General features: G+C 43.2%; 1 protein-coding gene across 7 annotated transcripts in view; it reads right to left on the bottom strand.

Annotated features, from left to right (window-relative positions):
- The window catches only part of fam49a (family with sequence similarity 49 member A), a 299,323-nt gene that overhangs the window by 229,308 nt on the left and 42,665 nt on the right, over positions 1–27,350 (bottom strand). Inside the window, exon 1 of one of the 7 annotated variants that reach the window (XM_085996281.1) lies at positions 6,530–6,773. The exons of the other annotated variants lie outside the window; for them this stretch is intronic. The gene's annotated coding sequence lies outside the window, so the exon portion shown is untranslated. Of the gene's footprint in view, positions 1–6,529; positions 6,774–27,350 lie in introns of those variants that run through there. 7 annotated transcript variants of the gene reach the window in all.

The following is a 27,350-nucleotide window of genomic DNA, read 5'->3' as shown; positions in this document are numbered from 1 at the left end:
TAAAAGCCTTTTAGTTACTCTCCTAACTCTCCGTCTTTTATGAGTAATTGATAGCGCATCAGTCAGCAATTGAGCATAGAAACCAGACCTTCATGGAAGTCCTCTGGAGTAGGATTTCCAGTGCAGAAATGGGTCCTCATGGCCCCCCTGAAGTGCAGCAAGGTGCTGTCAAGCCACTTGCTAGCTCTGAAGTGGGGCTGGCCCATGAGAGGGATGTTGGTGGCAGACAAGGAAGTGGGGGCTCCTCTCCAAGCGCTCACATGACCATGCCACTGCAAGCCCTCGGTCAGAGTCCTCACCCAACTGAGATGGGTGTTTCATCCCCAACGCAGCCGCAGGAGCAGCAGACTGTTGACGAGCCCTCACAGGTTCGCAACCCCAGAGGACGGCCGCCAAAGATGTCAAGACAGGAGCAGCAATAAAGTGAGCAAGGGGCCTCCACATCTGCTGAAGCCACAGAGGAAGCACCACATAGGAGCACGCGTAAGAGGAAAATAATGCACAAGTAGTCACAAGGGTAGTCACTTAGCTGTTAGGTTGTGTTTATTTTTGAAATGCCATCAGTTGCTTGTTGTGATAAAAATTTCTGATGGCAAACTTTTGAAGTTGTGGCCTGTGTCATTTCGCAAATGGGACTTCCACATTGAGGGTTTAGAGCGACTTGCAATTGTCAGTATGGTGGTCAGAGTGATAGGAATCCATAGGTTCTTGGCCATTTTCGATGCTCTGGTAAGAAGGTGCGAGGCAAAAGTGTTTGATTGTGCAGGCTAAGCAAGTCTGGCCAACATGAGTGCGTCCCTTGCATCCCGGGCAGCAATGTGGTTGCGCTCTGGCGCCTTCTGGCCTGTGCAGTTTCAGGTGGGTGAGCAGCAGCTTGGCGCTCCTGTTGTTACTCCTGCTGTTGTTCAGGGTTCTGCTGCTGCTACGGCTTGTCTTCGTCCGAATCTGATGTCCAGGAGGAAAGGAAATAAATGGTCCCCATGCTTCTGCTATATACCTCAGTTGAGGAAGCGCTCAGTCAAGGTGGGGAGAGGGGTTTCCCAGGAGGTCACACTGGAGATGGGTCTTCGACTTCAAACATCCACAACAATGAGTATGCCTGCTAAAAGTTCCCCCAGACCTGAGACAACAAAGTTCTGCCGTCTGCAAATGATTGCTGAAAACTTCTTTTTAATGGTGGAGCTGCAGTTATTACTAAGCAATCCACTTGAGGCCGCCAGGATTACCCGGCGTGTTCCAAAGGAGGCGGGCTGGATGGGGGAAATGTCTAAAAATCAGAAAGGCCTCTCAAAATTGGATTATAAAGGCAATTAAGTGGTTGTTAAGGGCCTCAAGGGCCTATCCCGCCTCTTGGAGGCGGGATGGAAACGGGGTCTGACACCCCGATTCTGGGAAAATTGCTTGGAGGCGGGATGGAGCCCACACGTCATTTTCTGCGATTTTAACACCTCACACGCCTCCAATCCCGCCTCCTCGGCCCTGGCAAAAATTGAGCCCAAAAGAATCTGTAAAGGGATATAGATAGACTAAGTGAGCGGGCAATAAGGTGGCAAATGGAGTATAATGTAGGGAAATGAGGTTATTCACTTTGGTAGGAAGAATAGAAACAGAATTTTTTTTAAACGGTGAAAAACTCTCAAATGTTGGTGTTCAGAGAGATTTGGGTGTCCTCGTGCAAGAAACACAGAAAGCTAGCATGCAGCTACAGCAAGCAATAAGGAAGGCAAATGGCATGTTGGTCTTTATTGCAAGGGGGTTGGAGCATAGGAGTAAGGAAGTCTTGCTACAATTGTACAGGGCCTTGGTGAGACCACACCTGGGGTACTGTGCATAGTTTTGGTCTCCTTATCCAAGGAAGGATATACTTGCCTTGGAGGCGGTGGAACGAAGGTTCACTAGGTTGATTCCTGGGATGAGAGGGCTGTCCTATGATGAGAGATTGTGTAGAATGGGCCGATACTCTCTGGAGTTTAGAAGAATGGTGATCTCATTGAAACATACAAGATTCTGAAGGGGTTTGACAGGGTAGATGCTGAGAGGTTGTTTCCCCTGGCTGAAGTGTCCAGAACTAGGGGGCATATTCTCAGGATAAGGGTTCGGCCATTTAAGACTGAGATGAGGAGGAATTTCTTCACTCAGAGGGTTGTGAATCTTTGGAATTCTCTGCCCCAGAGGGCTGTGCATGCTGAATCTTTGAGTATATTCAAGGCTGGGGGAGATAGATTTTTGGACCCGAGGTGAATCAAGGGATATGGAGATTGGGCGGGAAAGTGGAGTTGAGGTTGATGATCAGTTATGATCTTACTGAATGGCGGAGCAGGCTCGAGGGGCTGTATGGCCGACTCCTGCTCCTATGTTCTTAAAGGCAGGTAAATGGAGTTGAGGTACAAATCAGCTATGTTCCAATTGAATGGTGGAACAGGCTCAAGAGGCTGAATGCCTCACTCCTGTTCCGATGTGTTAGAACATATCATTATAGTGAAAAAGACGTTGTTCTTCACGCTTACTGACAATGAAGATAGCTGTCCCCTTTTAGGAAAAATGGACACTGAGTAATTGCACCACAGGGAGCACAAAATGCTTCTTAACAAAAACGTTTGAAAATGCTGGTTCTTTCTCCACGAAGAGGAGAGGAAAAACATTAGAAACATAGAAGCTAGGAGCAGGAGCAGGGCATTCTACCCCTCGAGCCTGCTCCGCCATTCAATGTGATCATGGCTGATCATCCAAATTCAGTACCCTCGCCCTGCTTTCTCCCCATATCCCTTTAGCTTTAAGAAATATATCTAACTCCTTGAATATATTTAATGAATTGGCCTCAACTGCCTTTTGTGGTAGAGAATGCCACAAGTTCACCACTCTCTGGGTGAAGAAATTCCACCTCATCTCTGTCCTAAATGACTTATCCCTTATCTTTAGACTGTGACCCCTGGTTCTGGGCTCCCCCGCCATCAGGAGCATCCTTCCTGCATCTAGTCTGTCTAGTCCTGTAAGAATTTTATCAGCTTCAATGGGATCCCATCTCATTCTTCAAAACTCCAACGAATACAAGCCCAATCGACCCAATCTCTTTTCATACGTCATTCCTGCCATCCCAGGTATCAGTCCGGTGAATCTTCGCTGCACTCCCTCCATGGCAAGAACATCCTTCCTCAGATAAGGCAACCAAAACTGCACACAATACTCAAGGTGTGGTCTCACCAAGGCCATGTACAACTGCAGCAAGACATGCTTGCTCCTGTACTCAAATCCTCTCACTATAAAGGCCAACACACCATTTGCCTTCTTAACCACCTGCTGCACCTGCATGCTTACCTTCAGCGACTGGTGCACAAGGACACCCAGGTCTCGTTGCACTTCCCCTTCTCCCAATCTACTGCTGTTCAGATAATAATCTGCCTTCCTGTTTTTGCCACCGAAGTGGATAACCTCGCATTTATCCACATTATACTGCATCTGCCCAATCACCCAACCTGTCCAAATCATACTGGAGTTTCTCGGCATCCTCCTCACAGCACACACACCCACCCAGCTTTGTGTCGTCTGCAAACTTGGAGATATTACATCTAGTTCCCTCGTCTAGATAATTAATATATATTGTGAATAGCTGGGGTCCTAGCACCGATCCCTGCGGTACCCCACTAGTCACTGCTTGCCACTCGGAAAAAGACCCGTTTATTCCAGCTCTTTGCTTCCTGTCTGCCAACCAGTTCTCTATCCAAGTCAGTACCTTACCCCCAATCCCATGTGCTTTAACTTTACACGCTAATCTCTTATGCGGGACCTTATCGAAAGCCTTCTGAAAGTCCAAATACACCACATCCACTAGTTCTCCCTTATCTATTCTACCAGTTACATCCTCAAAACATTCCAGTAGATTAGTCAAGCACAATTTACCTTTTGTAAATCCATGTTGACTTTGTCCGATCCGGTCACTGTTTTCCAAGTGCTCTGCTGTTGCATCTTTTATAATGGACTCTAGCATTTTCCCCACTACCGATGTCAGGCTTACCGGTCTATAATTCCCCGTTTTCTCTCTACTACCTTTTTTAAATAGTGGGGTTACATTAGGTACCCTCCAATCCGTGGGAACTGTGCCAGAGTCGATCGAATTTTGGAAGATGACCAGCAATACATCTACTATTTCTAGGACCACTTCCTTAAGTACCCTAGGATGTAAATTATCTGGCCCTGGGGATTTATCGGCCTTCAATCCTGTCAATTTCCCTAACACCATTTCCCTACAAATACTGATTTCATTCAGTTCCTCCCTCTCATTAGACCCTATGTTCCCCAACATCTCTGGGAGGTTATTTTTATCCTCCTTTGTGAAGACAGAACCAAAGTATGTATTTAATTGGTCAGCCATTTCTTTGTTCCCCATTATAAATTCCCCCGATTCTGACTGCAAGGGACCTATGCTTGACTTCACTAATCTTTTTCTCTTCACATATCTACAAAAGCTTTTACAGTCAGTTTTTATGTTCCCTGAAAGCTTACTCTCATACTCTATTTTCCCCTTCTTAATTAATCCTTTTGTCCTCCTTTGCGGAATCCTAAACTGCTCCCAATCCTCAGGTTTGCTGCTTTTTCTGGCCAATTTATATGTCCTCTCCTTGGATCTTATGCTATCCCTAAATTTCCCTTGTTAACCACGGTTGCACCACCGTTTTTGTTTTATTTTTATGCCAGACAGGGATGAACAAATTCTGTAGTTCATCTATGCGATCTTTAAATGTTTGCCATTGCCTATCCACCATCAACCCTTTAAATAACGTTCCCCAATCCATCCTAGCCAACTCGCGCCTCATACCATCGTAGTTTCCTATATTTAAATTCAGGACCCTAGTCTCGGAGTCAACTACTTCACTCTCCATCTTCAATGAAGAATTCTATCATATTATGATCGCTCCTCCCCAAGGGGCCTTGCACAACAAGATTGCTAATCAATCCTTTCTCATTACATAATACCCAGTCTAAGATGGACTGATCTCTAGTTGGTTCCTCAACATATTGATCCAGGAAACCATCCCGTATACACTCCAGGAATTCCTCCTCCACAGTATTGTTACTAATTTGGTTAGCCCAATCTATATGTAGATTAAAGTCACCCATGATAACTGCTGTACCCTTATTGCACGCGTCTCTAATTTCTCATTTAATGCCATCCCCAACCTCAGCATTACTGTTTGGGGGTCTGTATACAACTCCCACTAACATTTTCTGCCCCATGGTATTTCTCAGCTCTACCCATACAGATTCCACATCATCAGAGCTAATATCCTTCCTTACTAATATGTTAATCTCCTCTTTAACCATCAATGCTACCCCATCTCCTTTTCCTTTTTTCCGGTCCTTCCCGAATATTGAATACCCCTGGATGTTGAGTTCCCAGCCTTGGTCACCCTGGAGCCATGTCTCCGTAATCCCAATTATATCATATCCGTTTACATCTATTTGCGCAGCTAATTCATCCACCTTATTACGAATGCTCCTCGCATTAAGACACAAAGCTTTCAGGCTTGTTTTTTAACACTCATTCCTTTTAGAATTATTATTTACTGTGGCCCTGTTTGATTTACACCCTTGATTTCTCTGTCTTTTGCTTCTATCCTTGCTTCCCTTTCCTCTGTCTCCCTGCACAGGTTCCCAACCCCCTGCTATTTTAGTTTAAACCCTCCCCAACAGCACTAGCAAACACTCCCCCCCCACCCCCCCTAGGGCATCGGAGTGTAAATATTAGGAAAACAAAAGTAATTTGGCTATAACCACCAATGAAGAGCGTGGTTTTCAGCTGTTACATCTGCAGTTTTGAGAATAGACTCGCAACTTGTCCATTGTATTTATTTCATTATACTTCTGGCCTTTTAGTTCTTCTTATCCCCTATTTCTATAAAAAAAACAAATTGAAATGTTTCCTTTTTAACCTGAAACAAATCTCTCAGATTAAAGAGGAACTAGAAATGGAAATAGAAGCCACTTCAGTTTAGATTTTGCCTTCAGCATAACGGAAGCAGAAAAATCCTGAATATTCTCCTATTGCCAGTGGAATGGCTGCTCCTGTATTGTTCATGTCTGCTTTCAGTGTTTGTAAAATTTCCTTGTTACTGCATTTAAAAAATTGTTAAATAAATATGAAGCATATTAGTCATGTTCTCTCTGAAATGTTTCAAATAATCTCAGTTAAAGGGAAGGCAGAAGGAAACAGCCACCTCACTGATTGAAGCAAGGTTTAAGAATAATGAACAAATAAAGTAGATTTTTGTTTTTAAAAGGATTAGTGTCATATCAGAAACATAATGAAGTCTCAATACCAATAATCAGGATTAATCAATCTAGCAGGACCAGAAAAGCTACACATTTTTAATTCAGACCATTTCTGTTTTACATTAACTCCAACAAACTTTAAATGCATACTAATAAACCTTATCTGTTTATAGAGGCATTTTTACATGTACATTTCTAGTATCATCAAATTTTGAATGTTGAAATTAAGCACAAGGATTTTGTAAACAGTAGAAGTACTTACTTCTCTAGTTTTCCATGAAGCAGCAATATCCACCTTGGGGCCTAATTGGGCAAACTTTTCTTTTAAAAATAACGGTCAGCAATTAACGCTACCAGCAGACTTTGCAGGACTGGATAGTGTTCAGGTTTTGTGGTGAAATGAAAATGTAATTAAAAAAATAAATGAAAATGGCAATGTATCGAAGTCTCAGTCTGCGACACTACCATCATTGTCTGACAGATCTCCAAAACAACTCAAGTACTGAATGTTTATGAATTCCCTCAGAGTTAACAAACTGAGCTCGTGCCAGTCAATAGTGAGCCCTATTAGTTAAGCTGATGTCATGCGCATTCCTCGTTATGAAGATAATGAGATCACAAAGGCTACTTCAACACATCTGTCTTGATCAGGGAGGGTGTGCAATCTCCTCCACAACTTCTGGCACCAAAGTTACTTCTTGCTTTGTCGATTATAAATATGTTGGCCTTTGACTATTAATGCTCACCTCAAGTAATTTAAAAGATTCAAGTATCTATTGCCACTGGTGCTCAAATTTCAAAACTATAGCAACATGAAGCAACTGCCTTCTAAGTACTGGGCTCTCTAAAAACATTTTACAAGCAACAGTCCATGAAGCCCTCCTTTTCGAAACGGCAAAGCCCCAAGATTTAAAAAGTCTGGTAAGTGTACTTTTTCATGCAAGAGTTGGGCAAGAGTTGGACAAAGTTCAAACAGTGGGAGGATGAAGGATTGATGTTTTTCTCTATATGAGCCACTTAGTCTAATCCCTCCTGCTCACTCCCCATATTCTTTAACTGTTCCCCTTTTTTGCAAATAACTGTCTAATTCCAATTAAAATAGTCTCCAACTATTTTCCACTACACAAGCCTCATTTTTTTTAAATTTGTTCCTGGGATGTGGGTGTCACTGGCAAGGCCAGCATTTATTGCCCATCCCTCATTGCCCTGGAGAAGGTGGTGGTGAGCTGCCTTCTTGAACCGCTGCAGTCCGTGTGGTGAAGGTACTCCCACAGCGCTGTTAGGGAGGGAGCTCCAGGATTTTGACCCAGCGACAATGAAGGAACGGTGATATATTTCCAAGTCAGGATGGTGTGCAACTTGGAGGGGAACTTGCAGGTGATGGTGTTCCCATGCGTCTGCTGCCCTTGTCCTTCTAGGTGGTAGAGGTCGCGGGTTTGGGAGGTACTATCAAAGAAGCCTTGGCGAGTTGCTGCAGTGCATCTTGTAGAAGGTACACACTGCAGCCATGGTATGCCGGTGGTGGAGGGAGTGAATGTTTAAGGTGGCGGATGGGGTGCCGATCAAGCGGGCTGCTTTGTCCTGGATGGTGTCAAGCTTCCTGTGTGTTGTTCGAGCTGCAGTGATCCAGGCAAGTGGAGAGTATTCCATCACACTCCTGACTTGTGCCTTGTAGATGGTGGAAAGGCTTTGGGAAGTCAGGAGGTGAGACACTCGCTACAGAATGCCCAGCTTCTGATCTGCTCTTGTGAACACAGTATGTGTGTGTCTGGTCCAGTTAAGTTTCTGGTCAATGGTGACCCCCAGGATGTTGATGGTGGGGGATTCAGCGATGGTAGTGCCATTGAATGTCAAGGGGAGGTGGTTAGACTCTCTCTTGTTGAAGACAGTCATTGGCTGGAACTTGCCATTGATCAGCCCAAGCCTGAATGCTGTCCTTCTTTCCCTTCTGCGCAGATCCTAGAATATTGATCCATGAGCTGGGCATTCACTATGTGATTTTAAAAACAAATGCCATCCCAGGGTCCAGACTCTAAATCCCAGGAGCCACCTTGCAGAGCACCTGACACTAAAATGCATGCACAGACTCCGGAGAATGCATGCCAACAGATCCACCCCATGCTGTGCAAAGGCCTTATGCCCCTGCCTGTTCACCCTCAAGCTGTCTTCGCTCCTCACCCCAAATGCTTGCAGACCCCAGCCTGCCCACTCCAAGTCCCTGCCGCTTCTGCCCACTCTATCCCACGTACCAACCGCAGGATCCAGCCTCCACCTATTCCTCCTGGTCTAATCCCCAGTTTCTCTATCACCTGTGAGCACAGAACCAGATCCTGTATACCCATATATACTAACAATTAATACATCTCAGAGTTCAGAAAAACAATGCCAAAATGCTCAAGCTTCACAGCTGCCGATGGTGACAAACTACAGGCTCTGTGTGGCCCTTTATTTCTTAAGATGCCAATCAACTCGAACAGTTTATCAACCATTATCTCAACTCTCATGTGCGTCAGTCTTAGAACACACTCGAAAGTGTTTTATCCTTTACAATATATAGGAAAATAATATTGTATGTTTTAGGTTTACTGTTTTACATTTACTATTAGGGGTTTCATGACCCCTACTCATGTATCACGTGATTAGGACAGAAGCTGATATTTCTCTATCAGTTTCTATATTATGACTATTTCAGTTGCGTGTTCTAAATAACCAAAAATTTGTTGAAGCAGCAAATGCAAATCCGGTAATTCAAACTCTTAGTACTGTATAGAACAAATCAGGAGTCCACACAATATTCTGTGGTCCACGCAATAGGAACTAGGATAAGAACTGTACAGTAGAGATGACACTACACCGCAATGTCACACAGATTATCTTTTCTGGCAATCAGTTGGGTTTATTAACTGTATACTGACATAATCAAACCAGTCCTTCTCCATTGCCTCCTTAAAAAGTGTCAACATTTTTATTCAGTTTTAAATATGGTCACCCCACCATTTGGGAGACCATCCTAACTCTGATCGCTAGCTAAATGTCAATAATGAGGTTGCTAATGGCCTGAGTGTCTACTGAGGCCATTTAACAGACTAAAGTAAAAGATACAGGAAAAAGAATTTTAACCATAGTGGTCAGTAATGTTCCCTGTAAGCTGTGTGGCCGCGCAGCGCTCCAGGGATCCTGCACAACTGGCTTTTCAATAGAAAAAGCCCACATGCGCGGCATTTTGAATGACCTGCACAGCGCCAAAGAAAATTAGAGGGAACATTGGTGGTCAATGAGCTAGGTTTACAAGTTCATATAGGAACATAGGCCCAGGAGTAGGCCCTTTTGCCCCTCGAGCCTGTTCTGCCATTCAATGAGATCATGGCTGATCTGTGATCTAACTCCATATGTCCGGCTTTGCCCCATATCCCTTAATACCTTTGGTTTACGAAAAATTTATCAATCTCAGATTTAAAATTAACAATTGACCTAGCATCGATTGTCGTTTGCGGAATAGAGTTCCAAACTTCGACCTCCCTTTGTGTGTTTCCTAACTTCACTCCTGAAAGGCCTAGCTCTAATTTTTAGACGATGCCCCCTAGTCCTAGAATATTGCCTTTACCACCAATCTGCAACAGCAGCTCTTAAAAAAGCATTAAGCTATACGATTCTGTTATGACTGTACAAGACGCATAATACCAATAGACTTACAATAATTCTATACTCAATGTTGTTGTAAACCAAAAGGAAAATGAAGGACTGCATGCATCTATTTTTTTTTAAATCACAATGTAGCTTCATTACATTGAGCTAACTAGAGAATGATTTCCTTAAATCAGTAGGTTTCCACTTCAATCCAAATCAGTTTGAGTAACATATCCAACACGATCATGCGCTGCCTGGGAGTCAGGGTCAAACTGCAAGCTGCCATCCATTCAGTCTCCCTTCCAAGGAAACAGCAGCGCTCTCATGGCAGAGATGCAATGAGCCTGCTTTAAATAAATCACACGTTGGTGCTCTTGTATATTTTAACATGCTATCTACAAAAGAGCAGATCCGATAAGAGTCTGCTTGTGCATACCGGTAGAGTAATTTCACACACATCAAGATTACAGTTGCCACAGAGAGGAAAGTTGGGCAATGGTGCACAGAGGCTGTCCCACCTTTGCTGAGGCACTACTGGATTGCGTGACCTTTCTTGTGCTGCTGGGAACAGGTAGGTGGTTATGCGCTTTCACCTGTCCTAATGCAATAATCTGCCCCCCTATCTGCAGGGAACTGTTGTGGCGTTAGTGACGGGGCACCTGTTGAGTCAGCCTCCAAGAATGGGGCCACGACTACTTGGTACTGATGCTGCTTTTGATCAAAGCGATATACGCCAGGTTGCAGTTTCAAATACTCAAACTGAGTTTCATGTTCTCCATATTCAAAACGTATGTTGGCACTAAATTCTGACTCCAAGACATGCCATATGTTGAAGTGTCTACTGTAGGTGTCAGCATTTTTTTCTTGTTTTTTTTTCTACTTTTAGTCCCACAAAACGGCCAACTGATGTGACAACATTTTCAACTGCTTCCCACGCCTCCAGTCTCCATACTTTCAAAGTCAATAATGCTTCCTGTAGTGACTGAGTTTGCAATATAGCATGATGACATGTGGGGGAGGGGGAGAAGAGAGAAAAGATGAAAGGAAACTAAATTCACAATGCCATGACTACTTTTTATTTTAATTTACTTTCCTCTCATTCCTAATGCTGGCCAAAAAGCCTAACTGTGCAGGTAGTGTGCGCCACACAATCAAATACCACAACTACCTTTAATATACCTGCCACTTTTGGATTAACTTCAAGGTGTATAATCTTGCAACAGTGAACTATTTATCATGGAATCAGGTGGGGGAGGGAGAGGGGGGTAGGGAAAGAGATTCTCAGCATCATGGAATAATCACATCGCCTATAAATTCAGTGCAGGCCAGTACTGATGGCATTCAAGAAGACATCTACATCCACTGTATTACATTGAAGGAAGAAAAATTATGAATTCTTCAACTGTTTTTCATTCTGTATTGTTATAATTTCACACTTTGGAAGAGGCAGTGTAGAATATTGAAGGTGAATATAGTCCTTTAATTCCTTGTCACTCAACACTTTAATTCCCTGTCAAACTCCCAATCTGACCTCTGTCTTTGGCCTACTACACTGTTCCAATGAAGTTCAATGCATGCTCAAGGAATAGCTCCATAATTGTCTACAGGTCACTTTGCAGCCCATTATCATCATTAATACTTTGCAGCCCACTATCATTAATAATTTCAGACCTTAACTATAACTCCCATTTTCCCTTCAGCAAGATGTGCTGGAAATGGGTATACAAATGTTTCTGGGGGAGAGGGGGGAAATTGTGGTGCTTGGGGCGAGGACCCTCTGTCAGAGCACCGTGCTGGTGGGGTGGCCTGCACCCTTGGTGTCAACATGCTTTTTTGACAGCTGTAGTCTGCCCCACTTAGCCAGTTTTACAAGTTTCCTTTTTGACCTGCCTCATCATCCACCTCCTTCAGCTATTCGCATGGTGTCTGTGTCTTGGAAATGTTTTTTATTTCTTTGATTTCTCTCATTTTGCTTCCTATTGTCTCATGCTGCTCTCACCTCTGCCATTTAACCATCTCCTGTTTTCCACTTGAGCATTTTACAGGTCATTCCATTTATTTTCTGTGTGTGTATATTTGTGTTTTCCCTCCCTGTTCCTTTTGTTCTGTTCCCTGTTCCTTTTGTTCTGTTCCTTTTTAAGTGCTGTTCATTTGTAAAATCCTCCAATTCTGACAAAGGGTCCACACCCGAAATGTTGTCACCTGTTCTCTCCACAAATGCTGCCTGACCTGACGAGCGTTTCCAGCATTTTTCATTTTTTATTTAAAATGTAATTTCTTAATGCCACGAGAACATTTGGAGAACCTCACTTGCATTCCCAGTTGGGAAGAGTCTATGGTGCCCTGGCCAATATTTATCCCTCAATCAACATCACTAAAACAGATTATCTGGTTATTATCACATTGCTGTTTGTGGGAGCTTGCTGTGCGCAAATTGGCTGCCACGTTTCCTACATTACAACAGTGACTACACTACATTGGCTGTAAAACGCTTTGGGATGTGCAAGGCGCTATATAAATGCAAGACTTTCTTTTTATAGTACAAGAGGAGCTCAACTGCAACAGAAATGACACTAATTCAACAAACTAGAACACACTTGTAAGGATAAGCAATTAGTGCAGAAAAGTCACACTGGTATACCAAGGTCCTTCACAGGGTTCCTGTGATTGGCAAAAGAACCAGAGGTGACATGAGGAGAAAGCGAGTTGTTGTGATCTGGAATGCGCTGCCTGAAAGGGTAGTGGAAGCAGATTCAATAATAACATTCAAAAGGGAATTGTCTAAATACAGGAGGGGATTTTTTTTTTTTTTTTTTTTAAAAACAGGGCTATGGAGAAAGAGCAGGGGAGTGGGATTAATTGGATAGCTCTACCAAAGCCGGCACAGGCACGATTGGCCAAATGGCCTCCTTCTGTGCTGTATCAGTCTATGAAAGAGCTTTTTAAAAACTGCTTTTACTTAGATATAAACTAAACTTCATTTAACAGAACACGTTCTGCATCTATCTTCCTCTTTTTTTCTGAAACAGGAATAATCTTTATTTCAAACCATTTACACAAAAGTTCCAGACACTGCCAGGCTTGATCATTTATCTAAAATACTAAATATTTGTTTAAACAAAAAACACATTTGTTTTAGTCATAACTGTACTGGTCACTTTGAGGCAAAGTGCCCGTGGGAATAGTGATTTCACATTCTAAACAGCCAATTGTTGAGGGAGTATATGTTTTGGCTGGATGCTTAAACAAAATTGAAACATCCACACTGGACCCAACAGCGCAGCAAAAGATTTTTTTATATAGAAGAGTTACAGATGGGTTTGCAGCTAATGTAATGGGGTGTAAAATGGTGCAGTTATTTACTCTAATTGCCATTCAGAATGAAAGCTCCCAGTTCAAGAGATGGGCCGGGTTGTGAAATAAGGAACTAGTCTCAAACTGGTACAAATCGGTGCTGGGGCCTCAACTATTTACAATCTACATTAATGACTTGGATGAAGGGACCGAGTGTAATGTAGCCAAGTTTGCGGATGATACAAAGATGGGTGGGAAAGCAAGTTGTGCAGAGGACTCAAAGAACCTGCAAAGGGATATAGACAGGCTAGGTGAGTGGGCAAACATTTGGCAGATGGAGTATAATGTGGGAAAGTGCAAGCTTATACACTTTGGCAGGAAAAATAAAGCAGCAAATTATTATTTAAATGGAGTGATTACAAAATGCTACAGTTCAGAGGGACCTTGTGCATGAAACACAAAAAGTTAGCATGCAGGTAAAGCAAGTAATCAAAAAGGCAAATGGAATGTTGGCCCTTATTTCAAAGGGGTTGGAGATAAAAGCAGGGAAGTCTTGCTGCAACTGTACAGGGTATTGGTGAGACCACGCCTTGAGTACTGCGTACAGTTTTGGTCTCCTTATTTAAGGAAGGATATACTTGCATTGGAGGCAGTTCAGAGACGATTCACTAGGTTAATTCCAGAGATGAGGGGGCTGACTTATGAAGAAAGGTTGAGCAGGTTGGGCCTATACTCATTGGAATTTAGAAGAATGAGAGGTGATCTTATTGAAACATAAGATACTGAGGGAGCACAACAAGGTAGATGCAGAGAGGATGTTTCCCCTCGTGGGGAAATCTAGAATGCAGGGGCACAGTCTCAGAATAAAGGGTCGCCCTTTTTGAACTGAGATGAGGAGGAATTTCTTCTGAGGTTTGTAAATCTGTGGAATTCTCTGCTCCAGAGAGCTGTGGAGGCTGGGTCATTAAATACATTTAAGTTGTAGACACATTTTTGCAAGATAAGGGAGTGAAGGGTTACGGGGAGCGGGCGGGGAAATGGCTTTGAGCCCAAGATCAGCCATGATCTTATTGAATGGCGGAGCAGGCTCGAGGGCCCAAGTGGCCTATTCCTGCTCCTATTTCTTATGTTCTTAAATGCCTAATGCAAACTCCTGCCATAACATGCAAAAACAAAAATGGAGTACATGCATTGTATCTGAATCGGAGCAGCTACCATACAAGGTTGAAGAGGACAAATTCATGTTTAGATAGTCCTGATAACTGAATGGGATCTCAAGAGTTGCAAACAAAACACACGCACTCAGTACTGTATAACGTATTCTGTGCGGAACAAAATGAGGCAGTTACAGTACTGCTATTATTTTTGCACAGTGGTATTTCCTTTTAAATCCATTCCATATATAAGGGTGCCACTTTTACATCCATGATAAGTGGTTTTAGTTGCAGGCTTTGCCAAAGTAACAGGATAACAATAACAACTTGCATTTAAATAGCATTTTTAACATAATGAATGTCACAACTCACTTCACAGAGGAGCAGTAGAAATGCTAGGGGACCCGATTGAAGGCATGGACATAAGGCAGGCTCTGAGGTGGCATTTGTTGAGTGTGGGTAAAAAGGTGGCAGAGCGCGTTCCAGAGAGCAGGACTGAACACCCTGGAAAGTGCCCCACAAAGGAGGTTTTACAAGTGGTATTCACGTACCATATTTTGAAACACTGCAGCGGCAATCTAAAATAACTTAAGAAAAATTAAATCACCTTATTTGGCATTTACAGCCATAAATCGACTAGAAAATCATTCTGAATTTCTGGGCCATTGCATAAGCTGCTACCCAGCAGCAGTTGTTGCGTACTTTGTGTGGTGCAGTTACTATCTTTATTACTGTTCCACAATACAATGGCAGGCTTCTGAAGGCAATGATTATCAGGCTCAGAAAGCTTTTTGTCGCTCTACTTGTAACAAAAGATGTGGTTGCCAAGCAGCGCCTTTGGTTAACCCAAAGAACTAGTTTTCCCCAGAGGTAGCTTTCATACACAGTGCAGCACTGCTGCTCTTGCAGCAGGCACAGCAGAAACAGAAGTGGTTCAGTCTAGCGATTTGTGCTGTGCAATTTTAAACTTGATGTTGAATTGTACTGGTGCTGTACGAGACTTCCAGAATTTGTGGCTTTCCTTTTAAATCACAGAATTTTGTTCCACCTTTGTTAAATATGCTTGTCAAATGTGCAGCATTTAAACTGTAAATGTATAAGCAGCTTGTTATACTTTGCAAAAAAAAGGACATATGGAACCAAATTCATTTGTATTTTCTTTTTTTTTAATAAAGTGATTTCTAACTTATTCAAAATTTCTGAACTTTCATAAAGGATTTCCCCAGTGACTAAACAGACCACATCTAGAGTCACATCATAATTTTGAATTACACAAAAATGCTGATAGTCACAATCTGTCAATAGTATTAAGTGATCTCAGTCTTAATCTTATATTTATCTACTTAGAATGCATTAAAACAACATTGAATTAAACTATATCCTGAAACAGGGTCAAATTTTCAGATTTACACATTTCCTAAAATAAAATTTGAAACATTTTCAAATGTGATTTTTTCCCTTCTGAATTTCAGTTAACAAAGTGGAAAAAATAAATGCCCTACCCATATGGCTTTTAGTTTTCACCCCTTTAAAAGAAATATATAACAGGAGACAGGCAGAAGCACTTATAGAAAAGACCAATGCCCCACAAAGTTGATTGTGATAGTTGTGGATAGCATAGGACGACCTGAAGAAATGAAACTTCGGCACTAACAGGCAAAACGGGAACTTCCTTTAGCCCAACACAATTCAGCAAGTGATGCTTAAATGTGCATTTAAATTTCGATATACAAGATTTGGCATTGCAGTCAACAAGTTTCCACATGCAGAAAGGACACTGAAGTTATGCTGCAGTCGTCGTGGATCACTACAAAATATTGCACTGTAATAACTCGTGTGTTCTTGACATAAACACGGAGGTTCGTCTTATGGACTAGCAACTTTTGCAGTACTTTTTCAGTGATAATCCCAAGAGCTTGGCCATGTCTTTGTGATGTTGGAAAGGTCATAGTCTGGCACAGATTCACCTATTCCAAAAAATACAATGGTTGGCACTAGCTTCAGGCCGCAATAGTTTAAGTAAAAGAGATGGATGGTCTCTGCAAAGGTGACAATTTACTATCACTGAGTAGATAGTGCAGGACACTGAAGTCACCAACAATGACCACAAGGACCCAACCTTTTTCTGGATTCCTACTCTAACAGCTTTTCCTATGACAAAGCAACTAATAATCCACTATCCTTATTTTTTTTTTTAAAAACACAGGAATACTCCACAAAATCTTTGCTCTGAAGCAGGCTTTATCCAACAGTTATAAAGCATAAAACAAAGCAAGAGTTTTTAAAAATACTACAGTAAATATACAAGCACCTTCCCTTATAATATTTAGGGAATGGGATAATTCAGTAGAACGTACTTCCTCTTTTAAAGGTACAAGCAGCAGACGTCACTCCACAGCCTCTTACCACACCTGTACCTGGTAAGTCAAGCTGAAATTCATGGATCACATAAAAAATGGAAGTATAAAATTCATGATAATGAATCATCTCCATTATATAAATACCACACACTTTGGGGATCTGCTCTTTACAGCCATGTTACAGCCAAACCAACTGGTGAGCGACGTTATGCAGTGTCTCATTATAAACCAGGGGTTCTCAGGCTTTTTGCTTCTGACGCCCCCCTCCAGTGTTACAAAAATTTCACAGACACCCTGTCACACAACATAAGTATTTTTTTCTGTATAGAAATTATACAATTAAACATATATATTTATTATTTTTGTTTTACTTACTTAATGTGAAACTTGTTGCTGATGCTGAAGTTAGTCGACTGTCACCAAGGTTGGCAGAGTTATGCTGAGGTTGGCAGTTATGCCGAGGTTGGCAGAGATATGCCGAGGTTAGTAAACTGTCACTGAGGTTGGCAGAGCGTCAGTGGAGCTGATCGAGTGCTGATGAGACCAATGGTGTTGACGGCCGTACCAGCTCTCGCTTCTCTTGTCCGTTACTAATGAGTCGAATGGAGCGCGCCTGATGAGACGGATGCCGTCTCCTTGACAACACGGCGGACCGCTGACCATGAGCCTCTCTGAGGCCAAGCAGCGATTTCTGGTTCCTCACATCCTGTGTGGTGCTGGGGCCAGGGACTAAAGTGATACTTGCTTGGGAGATACAGAAGCGGCAGGGTTTAGTGAAGAAATTCCAGAGCAGTGTATTGAAGGCATGATTGCCAATGGTGGGCTGACGCAGGGTTGGACACTGGTAATATATAGAGAGGTTTGGAGACAAGTAATGTACAGAGATGGAAATAGGCAGTTTTTGAGATGGAGAGGATATGGGTCAGAAGCTCAGTTCAAGGTCGAACTGGATGTCTAGGTTGCAAACATTCTGGTTTGGCCTAAGACAGTGATCAGGAAAGGAGACAGAATTGATGACAAGGACTGAAGATGATGGCTTCAATCTTCCCAATGTTTAGCTGGAGTAAGTTATGGCTCATCCTACACTGTGTGTTGGACAAACAAGCTATCAGCACAGAGGCAGTGGAGGGGTTGAGTGAGGTGGTAAAGAGGTAGAGCTGGATGTTGTCAGTGTACATGTGGAAGCTGGCCCCATGTCTGCAGATTGTGTTGCCAAAGGACAGCATGACGATGAGGAGTAGAAGGAGTCAAGGATGATTCCTTGGAGGTGTCCAGAGCTGACGGTGCCAGAGTGGGAAGAGAAGCCACCGATGGAGAGGCTCTGGTTATGAACAAATAAGAATGAGTGGAATGAAGCAAAGGAACTAGACAACGGAGGAGAGGCACTTAAGGAGGATTGTGTGATCAACTGCGTGGAAGGCTGCAGAGAGGTCAAGGAGAACAATGATGGATAATGTACCAGTCACAGAGAATGTCCATCAGAAACAAGCAAGCAAAAGCACCATTTATTCCTGCTACAACATACTTAAAAAGATGCCTGCAACTATATAGTACAGTATATACATTTGCAGCTGGGTTCACAGAACAGTTCCACTATAATAATCTATTATAATTGTTACAGATTATTTTTAAATGACAGCAACATATTGCACTGTTAACGTTTAGACAAACTGCTTGCTTTTTTTTTTCCAGTTCTTGGCAATCTTCAGGCTGGTGTCGGGAGCGGTGAGAGCAGAGGTTCAGCTTACCATTCTCGCAGACCGGTGGCGGCGTTCCAGAGCCACGTCACGATTCAAAACGTGACGCGGGCAGGAGGGAGCAGCTGATTGGGTGAGTACTTATACTACTCTATAGTTTGACAGTTAAGGTTCATAGTTTATAAAGTTTAGAAGGTCTTAATTTTGTGGTTATAGTTTCTAAGGTCCCTGTTGTGTAGCAGGGAGTGGTAGTAAACAAGGGCCCTCGAGTATATCATTTAATAGTATAATTGGTGGTATTGATTTAATTTAAAATAAAGGGTAAGTCATGGCAGAACAGCTCGGCCCCATGGCATGCTCCTCCTGTACTATGTGGGAAAACCATGTGTGCGGGAAGTGCATCCAGCTGCAGCTACTGGCAGACCGCATTGCGGCGCTGGAGCTGCGAATGGATACATACCAGAGCATTCGCGATGCTAAGGACGTCGTGGATATCACGTTAAATCAGTTGGTCACACTGCAGGTAAAGGCTGCACAGGCAGGAAGGGAATGGGTGACTGCCAGGCAGAGTAGTAGGCGCAGGCAGGTAGTGCAGGGGTCCCCTGTGGCCATCCCCTCTTAAACAGAAATACCCCTTTGGACATTGTTGGGGAGGATGGCTTATCGGGGGAAGGCAGCAGCAACCAACTTCCTGGCACCATGGGTGGTTCTGCTGCACGGGACGGGAGGAAAAAGAGCGGGAGAGCTATAGTGATAGGGGATCCTATTGTAAGGGGAATAGATAGGCGTTTCTGCGGCCGCAAACGAGACTCCAGGATGGTATGTTGCCTCCCTGGTGCAAGGGTGAAGGATGTCTCAGAGCGGCTGCAGGGCATCCTGGAGGGGGAGGGTGAACAGCCAGTTGTCGTGGTGCATATAGGTACCAATGATATAGGTAAAAAATGGGATGAGGTCCTAAAAGCTGAATATAGGGAGTTAGGGGGTAAATTAAAAAATAGGACCTTAAAAAGGTAGTAATCTCAGGATTGCTACCAGTGCCACATGCTAGTCAGAGTAAAAATAGAAGGATATTTCAGATGAATACATGGCTAGAGGAATGGTGCAAGAGGGAGGGATTCAAATTCCTGGGACATTGGAACCGGTTCTGGGGGAGGTGGGACTAGTACAAACTGGACAGTTTGCACCTGGGCAGGACCGGGACCGGTGTCCTCGGGGGAGTGTTTGCTAGTGCTCTGGGGGAGGGTTTAAACTACAATGGCAGGGGGTTGGGAAGCTGTGCAGGGAGACAGAGGAAAGGGAAGCAAGGATAGAAGCAAAAGATAAGGAGAAAAGCAAAAGTGGAAGGCAGAGAAATCAAGGGAGTAAATCAAACATGGCCGCAGTAAACAATAATTCTAAAAGGTCTAAGAGTGTTAAAAAAAAAACAAGCCTTAAGGCTTTGTGTCTTAATGCGAGGAGCATTCATAATAAGGTGGATGAATTAGCTGTGCAAATAGATGTAAACGGATATGATATGATTGGGATTACGGAGACATGGCTCCAGGGTGACCAAGGCTGGGAATTCAACATCCAGGGGTATTCAATATTCAGGAAGAACAGGCAAAAAGGAAAAGGCGGTGGGGTAGCATTGATGGTTAAAGAGGAGATTAACACAATAGTAAGGAAGGATTTTAGCTCTGATGATGTGGAATCTGTACGGGTGAGCTGAGAAATACCAAGGGGCAGAAAACGTTAGTGGGAGTTGTATACAGACCCCCAAACAGTAATGCAGAGGTTGGGGATGGCATTAAACGGGAAGGTGCAGATGCGTGCAATAAGGGCACAGCAGTTGTTGTGGGTGACTTTAATCTGCATATAGATTGGGCTAACCAAATTAGTAACAATACTGTGGAAGAGGAATTCCTAGAGTGTATATGGGATGGTTTCCTGGGCCAATATGTCGAGGAACCAACTAGAGATCAGGCCATCTTAGACTGGGTATTATGTAATGAGAAAGGATTAATTAGCAATCTTGTTGTACGAGGCCCCTTGGGGAGGAGCGATCATAATATGATCGAATTCTTCATTAAGATGGAGAGTGAAGTAGTTGATTCAGAGACTTGGGTACTGAATTTAAATAAAGGAAACTACGATGGTATGAGGCGTGAGTTGGCTAGGATAGATTGGGGAATGTTACTTAAAGGGTTGACGGTGAATAGGCAATGGCAAACACTTAAAAATCGCACGGATGAACTACAGAATTTGTTCATCCCTGTTTGGCATAAAATAAAACAAAAAAGGTGACTCAATATTGGCTAACAAGGGAAATTAGGGATAGCATAAGATCCAAGGAGAGGACATATAAATTGGCCAGAAAAAGCAGCAAACCTGAGGATTGGCAGCAGTTTAAGATTCAGCAATGGAGGACAAAAGGATTAATTTAGAGGGGGAAAATAGAGTATGACAGTAAGCTTTCAGGGAACATAAAAACTGACTGCAAAAGCTTCTATAGATATGTGAAGAGAAAAAAATTGGTAAAGTCAAGCGTAGGTCACTTGCAATCAGAATCAGGAGAATTTATAATGGGGAACAAAGACATAGCAGACCAATTAAATGCATACTTTGGGTCTGTCTTCACAAAGGAGGACACAGATAAACTCCCAGAGTTGTCGGGGAACATAGGGTCTAGTGAGAGGGAGGAACTGAATGAAATCAGTATTTGTAGGGAAATGGTGGTAGGGAAATTGACAGGATTGAAGGCCGATAAATCCCCAGGGCCTGATAATCTACATCCTAAGGTACTTAACGAAGTGGCCCTAGAAATAGTAGGTGCATTGCTGGTCATCTTCCAAAAATCTATAGACTCTGGAGCAGTTCCCATGAGGGTAGCTAATGTAACCACACTATTTAAAAAAGGTGGTAGAGAAAAAACGGGTAATTATAAGCCCGACATCGGTAGTGGGAAAATGCTAGAGTCCATTATAAAAGATGTAATAGCAGAGCACTTGGAAAACAGTGACAGGATCGGACAAAGTCAACATGGATTTACAAAAGGTAAATCGTGCTTGACTAATCTACTGGAATTTTTTGAGGATGTAACTGGTAGAATAGATAAGGGAGAACGAGTGGATGTGGTGTATTTGGACTTTCAGAAGGCTTTCGATAAGGTCCCGCATAAGAGGGGGGAGGTTTCTAGAGAGCAAATAACAGAAATGACAACGGAGAACGTCATAGACTTAGGTAGCAGTGGGGAAATTAAAAAACAGAACGTGTCAGGAAGGGACAGAAAGTATGGAGTAAAAGGTAAAGTAGTAAAAGGGGAAAAAACAGGAACTAAGTGTCAAAAAACATATTTGAAAGTTCTTTATCTGAATGCACGTAGCATTCGTAACAAAATGAATGAGTTAACGGCACAAATAACTACATATGGGTATGGTCTTGTGGCCATTACAGAAACATGGCTGCAGGGTGACCATGACTGGGAATTAAACATACCAGGTTATTTAACAATCAGGAAGGACCGGCAGGAAGGGAGGGGAGGTGGCTATGTTAATAAAGGAAGGAATCACTATAATACAGAGAAATGATATTGGGTCAAAGGAGCAGGATAGTGAAACAGTTTGGGTGGAGATAAGGAATAATAAGGGGGGAAAAAACACTAGTGGGCGTAGTTGATAGGCCTCCGGACAGTTGCAACTCTGTTGGACGGAGTATTAATCAGGAAATAGTTGAGGCTTGTAATAAGGGAACAGCTATAATTATGGGGGATTTTAACTATCATATTAACTGGACAAATCAAATTGGGCAGAGCAGCCTTGAGGATGAGTTCATTGAGTGTATTAGGGATGGGTTTCTTGAGCAGTATGTAACTGAACCGACCAGGGGGCAAGCAACCTTAGATTTGGTCCTGTGTAATGAGACAGGATTAATTAAAAATGTCCTAGTAAAAGGATCCCCTTGGAATGAGTGACCATAACATGGTTGAATTCCATATTCAAGTAGAGGGTGAGAAGGTTGGATCTCAAACAAGCGTGCTGAGCTTGAATAAAGGAGACTATGAAGGTATGAGAGCGGAATTGATTAGAGTGGACTGGGAAAATAGATTAAAGGGTGAGACGGTACATGATCAGTGGTGTACATTTAAGGAGTTATTTTACAACTTCCAAAAAATATATATTCCACTGAGGAAAAAAGGGCGTAAAAGAAAAGATAGCCATCCGTGGCTAAGTAAAGTAATTAAGGATAGTATCCGACTAAAAACAAGGGCATATAAGGTAGCCAAATCTAGTGGGAGGATAGAAGATTGGGAAGTCTTTAAAAGACAGCAAAAAATAACTAAAAGATTGATTAAGAAAGGGAGGATAGATTATGAAAGTAAATTAGCAAAAAATATAAAAACAGATAGCAAAAGTTTCTATAGTTATATAAAAAGAAAAAGGGTGGCGAAAGTTAATGTTGGTCCCATAGAGGATGAGACCGGGAAATTAATGGTGGGAAACATGGAGGTGGCAAAAACGCTGAACAAATATTTTGTATCAGTCTTTACGGTAGAGGACACTAAGAATATCCCAACACTGGACAAACAGGGGGCTCTAGGGGGAGAGGAGCTAAATACGATTAAAATCACTAAGGAAGTGGTACTTGGTAAAATAATGGGACTCAAGCCGGATAAATCCCCTGGACCTGATGGCTTACATCCTAGGGTCTTGAGGGAAGTGGCGGTAGGGATTGTGGATGCATTGGCAATAATTTTCCAAAACTCCCTGGACTCAGCAAAGGTCCCGGCAGATTGGAAAACTGCTAATGTAACACCCTTATTTAGAAAGGGTAGTAGGCAGAAGGCTGGAAACTATAGACCTGTTAGCCTAACATCTGTGGTTGGTAAAATGTTAGAGTCCATTATTAAGGAGACAGTAACAGGACATTTGGATGAACATAATTTAATAGGACAAACTCAGCATGGTTTCATGAAGGGAAAGTCATGTTTGACAAATTTGCTTGAGTTCTTTGAGGAAGTAACATACAGGGTGGATAAAGGAGAACCAGTGGACGTAGTGTATTTAGACTTCCAAAAGGCATTTGACAAGGTGCCACACAAAAGATTATCGCTCAAGATAAAAAATCACGGGATTGGGGGTAATATTCTGGCGTGGGTGGAGGATTGGTTCTCTAACAGAAAGCAGAGAGTTGGGATAAATGGTTCGTTCTCAGACTGGCAATCAGTAACTAGTGGTGTTCCGCAGGGGTCAGTGCTGGGTCCCCAACTCTTGACAATCTATATTAACGATTTGGAGGAGGGGACCGAGTGTAACATATCAAAGTTTGCAGATGATACAAAGATGGGAGGGAAAATAGTGTGAGGAGGGCATAAAAAACCTGTAAAGTGACATAGACAGGCTAAGTAAGTGGGCAGAGATTTGGCAGATGGAATACAATACTGTACTGGAAAGTGTGAGGTTATGCACTTTGGCAGGAAAAATCATATAGCAAGTTATTATCTTAATGGCAAGAAACTGGAAAGTACTGTAGTACAAAGGGATCTGGGGGTCCTGGTTCACGAAACTCAAAAAGTTAGTATGCAGGTGCAGCAAGTGACCAAGAAGGCCAATGGAATGTTGGCTTTTATTGCTAGGGGGATAGAATATAAAAACAGGGAGGTATTGCTGCAGTTATACAAGGTATTGGTGAGACCGCACCTGGAATACTGCATACAGTTTTGGTGCCCATACTTAAGAAAAGACATACTTGCTTTCGAGTCAGTACAAAGAAGGTTCACTCGGTTAATCCCGGGGATGAGGGGATGGTCATATGAGGAGAGGTTGAGTAGATTGGGACTCTACTCATTGGAGTTCAGAAGAATGAGAGGCGATCTTATTGAAACATATAAGATTGTGAAGGGGCTTGATCGGGTGGATGCGGTGAGGATGTTCCCAATGATGGGTGAAACTAGAACTAGGGGGCATAATCTTAGAATAAGGGGCTGCTCTTTCAAAACTGAGATGAGGAGAAACTTCTTCACTCAGAGGGTGGTAGGTTTGTGGAATTTGCTGCCCCAGAAAGCTGTGGAAGCTACATCATTAAATAAATTTGAAACAGAAATAGATAGTTTCCTAGAAGTAAAGGGAATTAAAGGTTATGGGGAGCGGGCAGGAAATTGGACAAGAGTCTAGGTTCGGAATGGTCATGGCCCTGTGGGTAGTGGAGTGGGCCCAGGGGCCGTGTAGCCTGGTTCTGCTCCTACTGTGTTCTAATTCTGTGTTCGATTTCAGGAGATGGTTTTATTCCTGTTCCTGGCTGGGGTGGAGATCGCCTTTACAGAAGGTAAGTACTGTAGAAAATATAGGGACAGAGTGATCTCCTGGACGAGTTTTGATCGCCTAGATGGGTCGGAGAGGAATTTCCCAGATTTTTTCTCCCAAATTGGCCATTGGGTTTTTTAGCTGGTTTTTCGCCTCTCCTGGGAGATCACATGGGTTCAGGTGGGATGGAGAGTGATAGAAGATTTGAGGTTAGGATCAGATCAGCCATGATCTTATTGAATGGTGGAGCAGGCTCGAGGGGCCGATTGGCCTACTCCTGCTCCTATTTCTTATGTACTTATGTAGACTAGTGTGCAAAGTTAAAGCACATGGGATTGGGGATAAGGTACTGACTTGGATAGAGAACTGATTGGCAGACAGGAAGCAAAGAGTTGGAATAGACGGGTCTTTTTCCGAGTGGAAGGCAGTGACTAGTGGGGTACCGCAGGGATCAGTGCTAGGACCCCAGTTATTCACAATATATATTAATGATCTAGACGAGGGAACTAGATGTAATATCTCCAACTTTGCAGACGAATCAAAGCTGGGTGGGTGTGTGTGCTGTGAGGAGGATGCAGAGAAACTCCAGTACGATTTGGACAGGTTGGGCGATTGGGCAGATGCAGTATAATGTGGATAAATGCGAGGTTATCCACTTTGGTGGCAAAAACAGGAAGACAGATTATCTGAACGGCAATAGATTGGGAAAAGGGAAGTGCAACGAGACCTGGGTGTCCTTGTGCACCAGTCGCTGAAGGTAAGCATGCAGGTGCAGCAGGCAGTTGAGGCAGCAAATGGTATGCTGGCCTTCATAGCAAGAGGATTCGAGTACAGGAGCAAGGATGTCTTGCTGTAGTTGTACAGGGCCTTGGTGAGACCACACCTTGAGTACGGTGTGCTCTTTTAGTCGCCTTATCCGAAGAAGGACGTTCTTGCCATGGAGGGAGTGCAGTGAAGATTCACCAGACTGATACCTGGGATGGCAGGAATGACGTATGAAAAGAGATTGGGTCGATTAGGCTTATATTCACTAGAGTTTAGAAAAATGAGAGGGGATCTCATTGAAACTTATAAAATTTTAACAGGACTAGACAGACTAGATGCAGGAAGGCTGTTCCTGATGGCGGGGGAGTCCAGAACCAGGGGTCACAGTCTAAGGATAAGGGGTAAGCCATTTAGGGCTGAGATGAGGAGGAATTTCTTCACCCAGAGAGTGGCGAACCAGTCGAATTCTCTACCACACAAGGCAGTTGAGGCCAATTCATTAAATATATTCAAGGAGTTAGATATATTTGTTAAGGCTAAGGGGATCAAGGGGTATGGGGAGAAAGCAGGGACAGGGTACTGAATTTGGATGATCAGCCATGATCGCATTGAATGGCGGAGCAGGCTCAAGGGGCCGAATGGCCTACTCCTGCTCCTATCTTCTATGTTTCTATGTTTCATTTATTAGCTGTTAGCACCTCTGTGGTCACAATGGCTTGAAAATTACTAATTAATTTGCCAAAATAAAACAATTTACAAAAGACAGCCATCTTCCAGCTGTTCCTTTTACACAACTCTATCTGCCAAACAACGTAGTAATACAGGTAATGATCACATACATTTGTGCAGTATTTTGCTGCAAAAAATTGGTTACCGAACAAAAACTTTCAATGGCAGTGGGGATACATAACTTGTATCTTCAAACTACACAACATCACAGTTGTAGCATAGTGGTAATGTCACTGGGCTAGTAATCCAGAGGCCTGGACTAATGATCCAGAGACGTGAGTTTCAGTTAATTAAATAAAAAATCTGGAATAATTAATAGTATCAGTAATGGTGACCATGAAACTATCAGATTATTGTAAAAACCCATCTGGTTCACTAATGTCCTTTAGGGAAGGAAATCTGCCATCCTGACCTGGTCTGGCCTATATGTGACTCCAGGCCCACAGCAATGTCGTTGACTCTTACCTGCGCTCTGAAACAAACCACTACGAAAAAGAATGAAACTGGATGGACCACCCGGTATCGGCCTCAGCACTGGCTATGGACATGGCAACGGCAACCCCAGCCCAGTCGACCCTGTAAAGTCCTCCTCACCAACATCTGGGGACTTGTGCCAAATTGGGAGAGCTGTCCCACAGACTAGTCAAGCAACAGTCATACTCACAGAATCATACCTTTCAGCCAATGTCCCAAACTCCTCCGTCACCATCCCGTCCCACCGGCAGAACAGACCCACCAGGGGAGTGGTATACAGTCGGGAAGGAGTGGCCCTGGGAGTCCTCAACATTGGCTCTGGACCCCATGAAGTCTCATAGCTTCAGGTCAAGCATGGGCAAGGAAACCTCCTGCTGATTACCACCTACCGCCCTCCCTCAGCTGATGAATCAGTACTCCGCCATGTTGAACACCACTTGGAAGAAGCACTGAGAGTAGCAAGGGCACAGAATGTACTCTGGGTGGGGGACTTCAATGCCCATCACCAAGAGTGGCTCGGTAGCACCACTACTGACCGAGTTGGCCGAGTCCTGAAGGACATAACTGCCAGTCTGGGCCTGCGACAGGTGACGAGAGAACCAACACGAGGGAAAAACCTACTTGACCTCATCCTCACCAATCTACCTGTCGCAGATGCATCTGTCCATGACAGTATTGGTAGCAGTGACCACCATACAGTCATTG

The sequence above is a fragment of the Somniosus microcephalus genome, chromosome 9 (genome assembly GCF_052327205.1).
Source record: "Somniosus microcephalus isolate GS21.2 chromosome 9, FLI_Smic_1.0, whole genome shotgun sequence".
NCBI lineage: Eukaryota > Metazoa > Chordata > Chondrichthyes > Squaliformes > Somniosidae > Somniosus > Somniosus microcephalus.
This window is presented reverse-complemented; position numbering and strand designations above follow the sequence as displayed.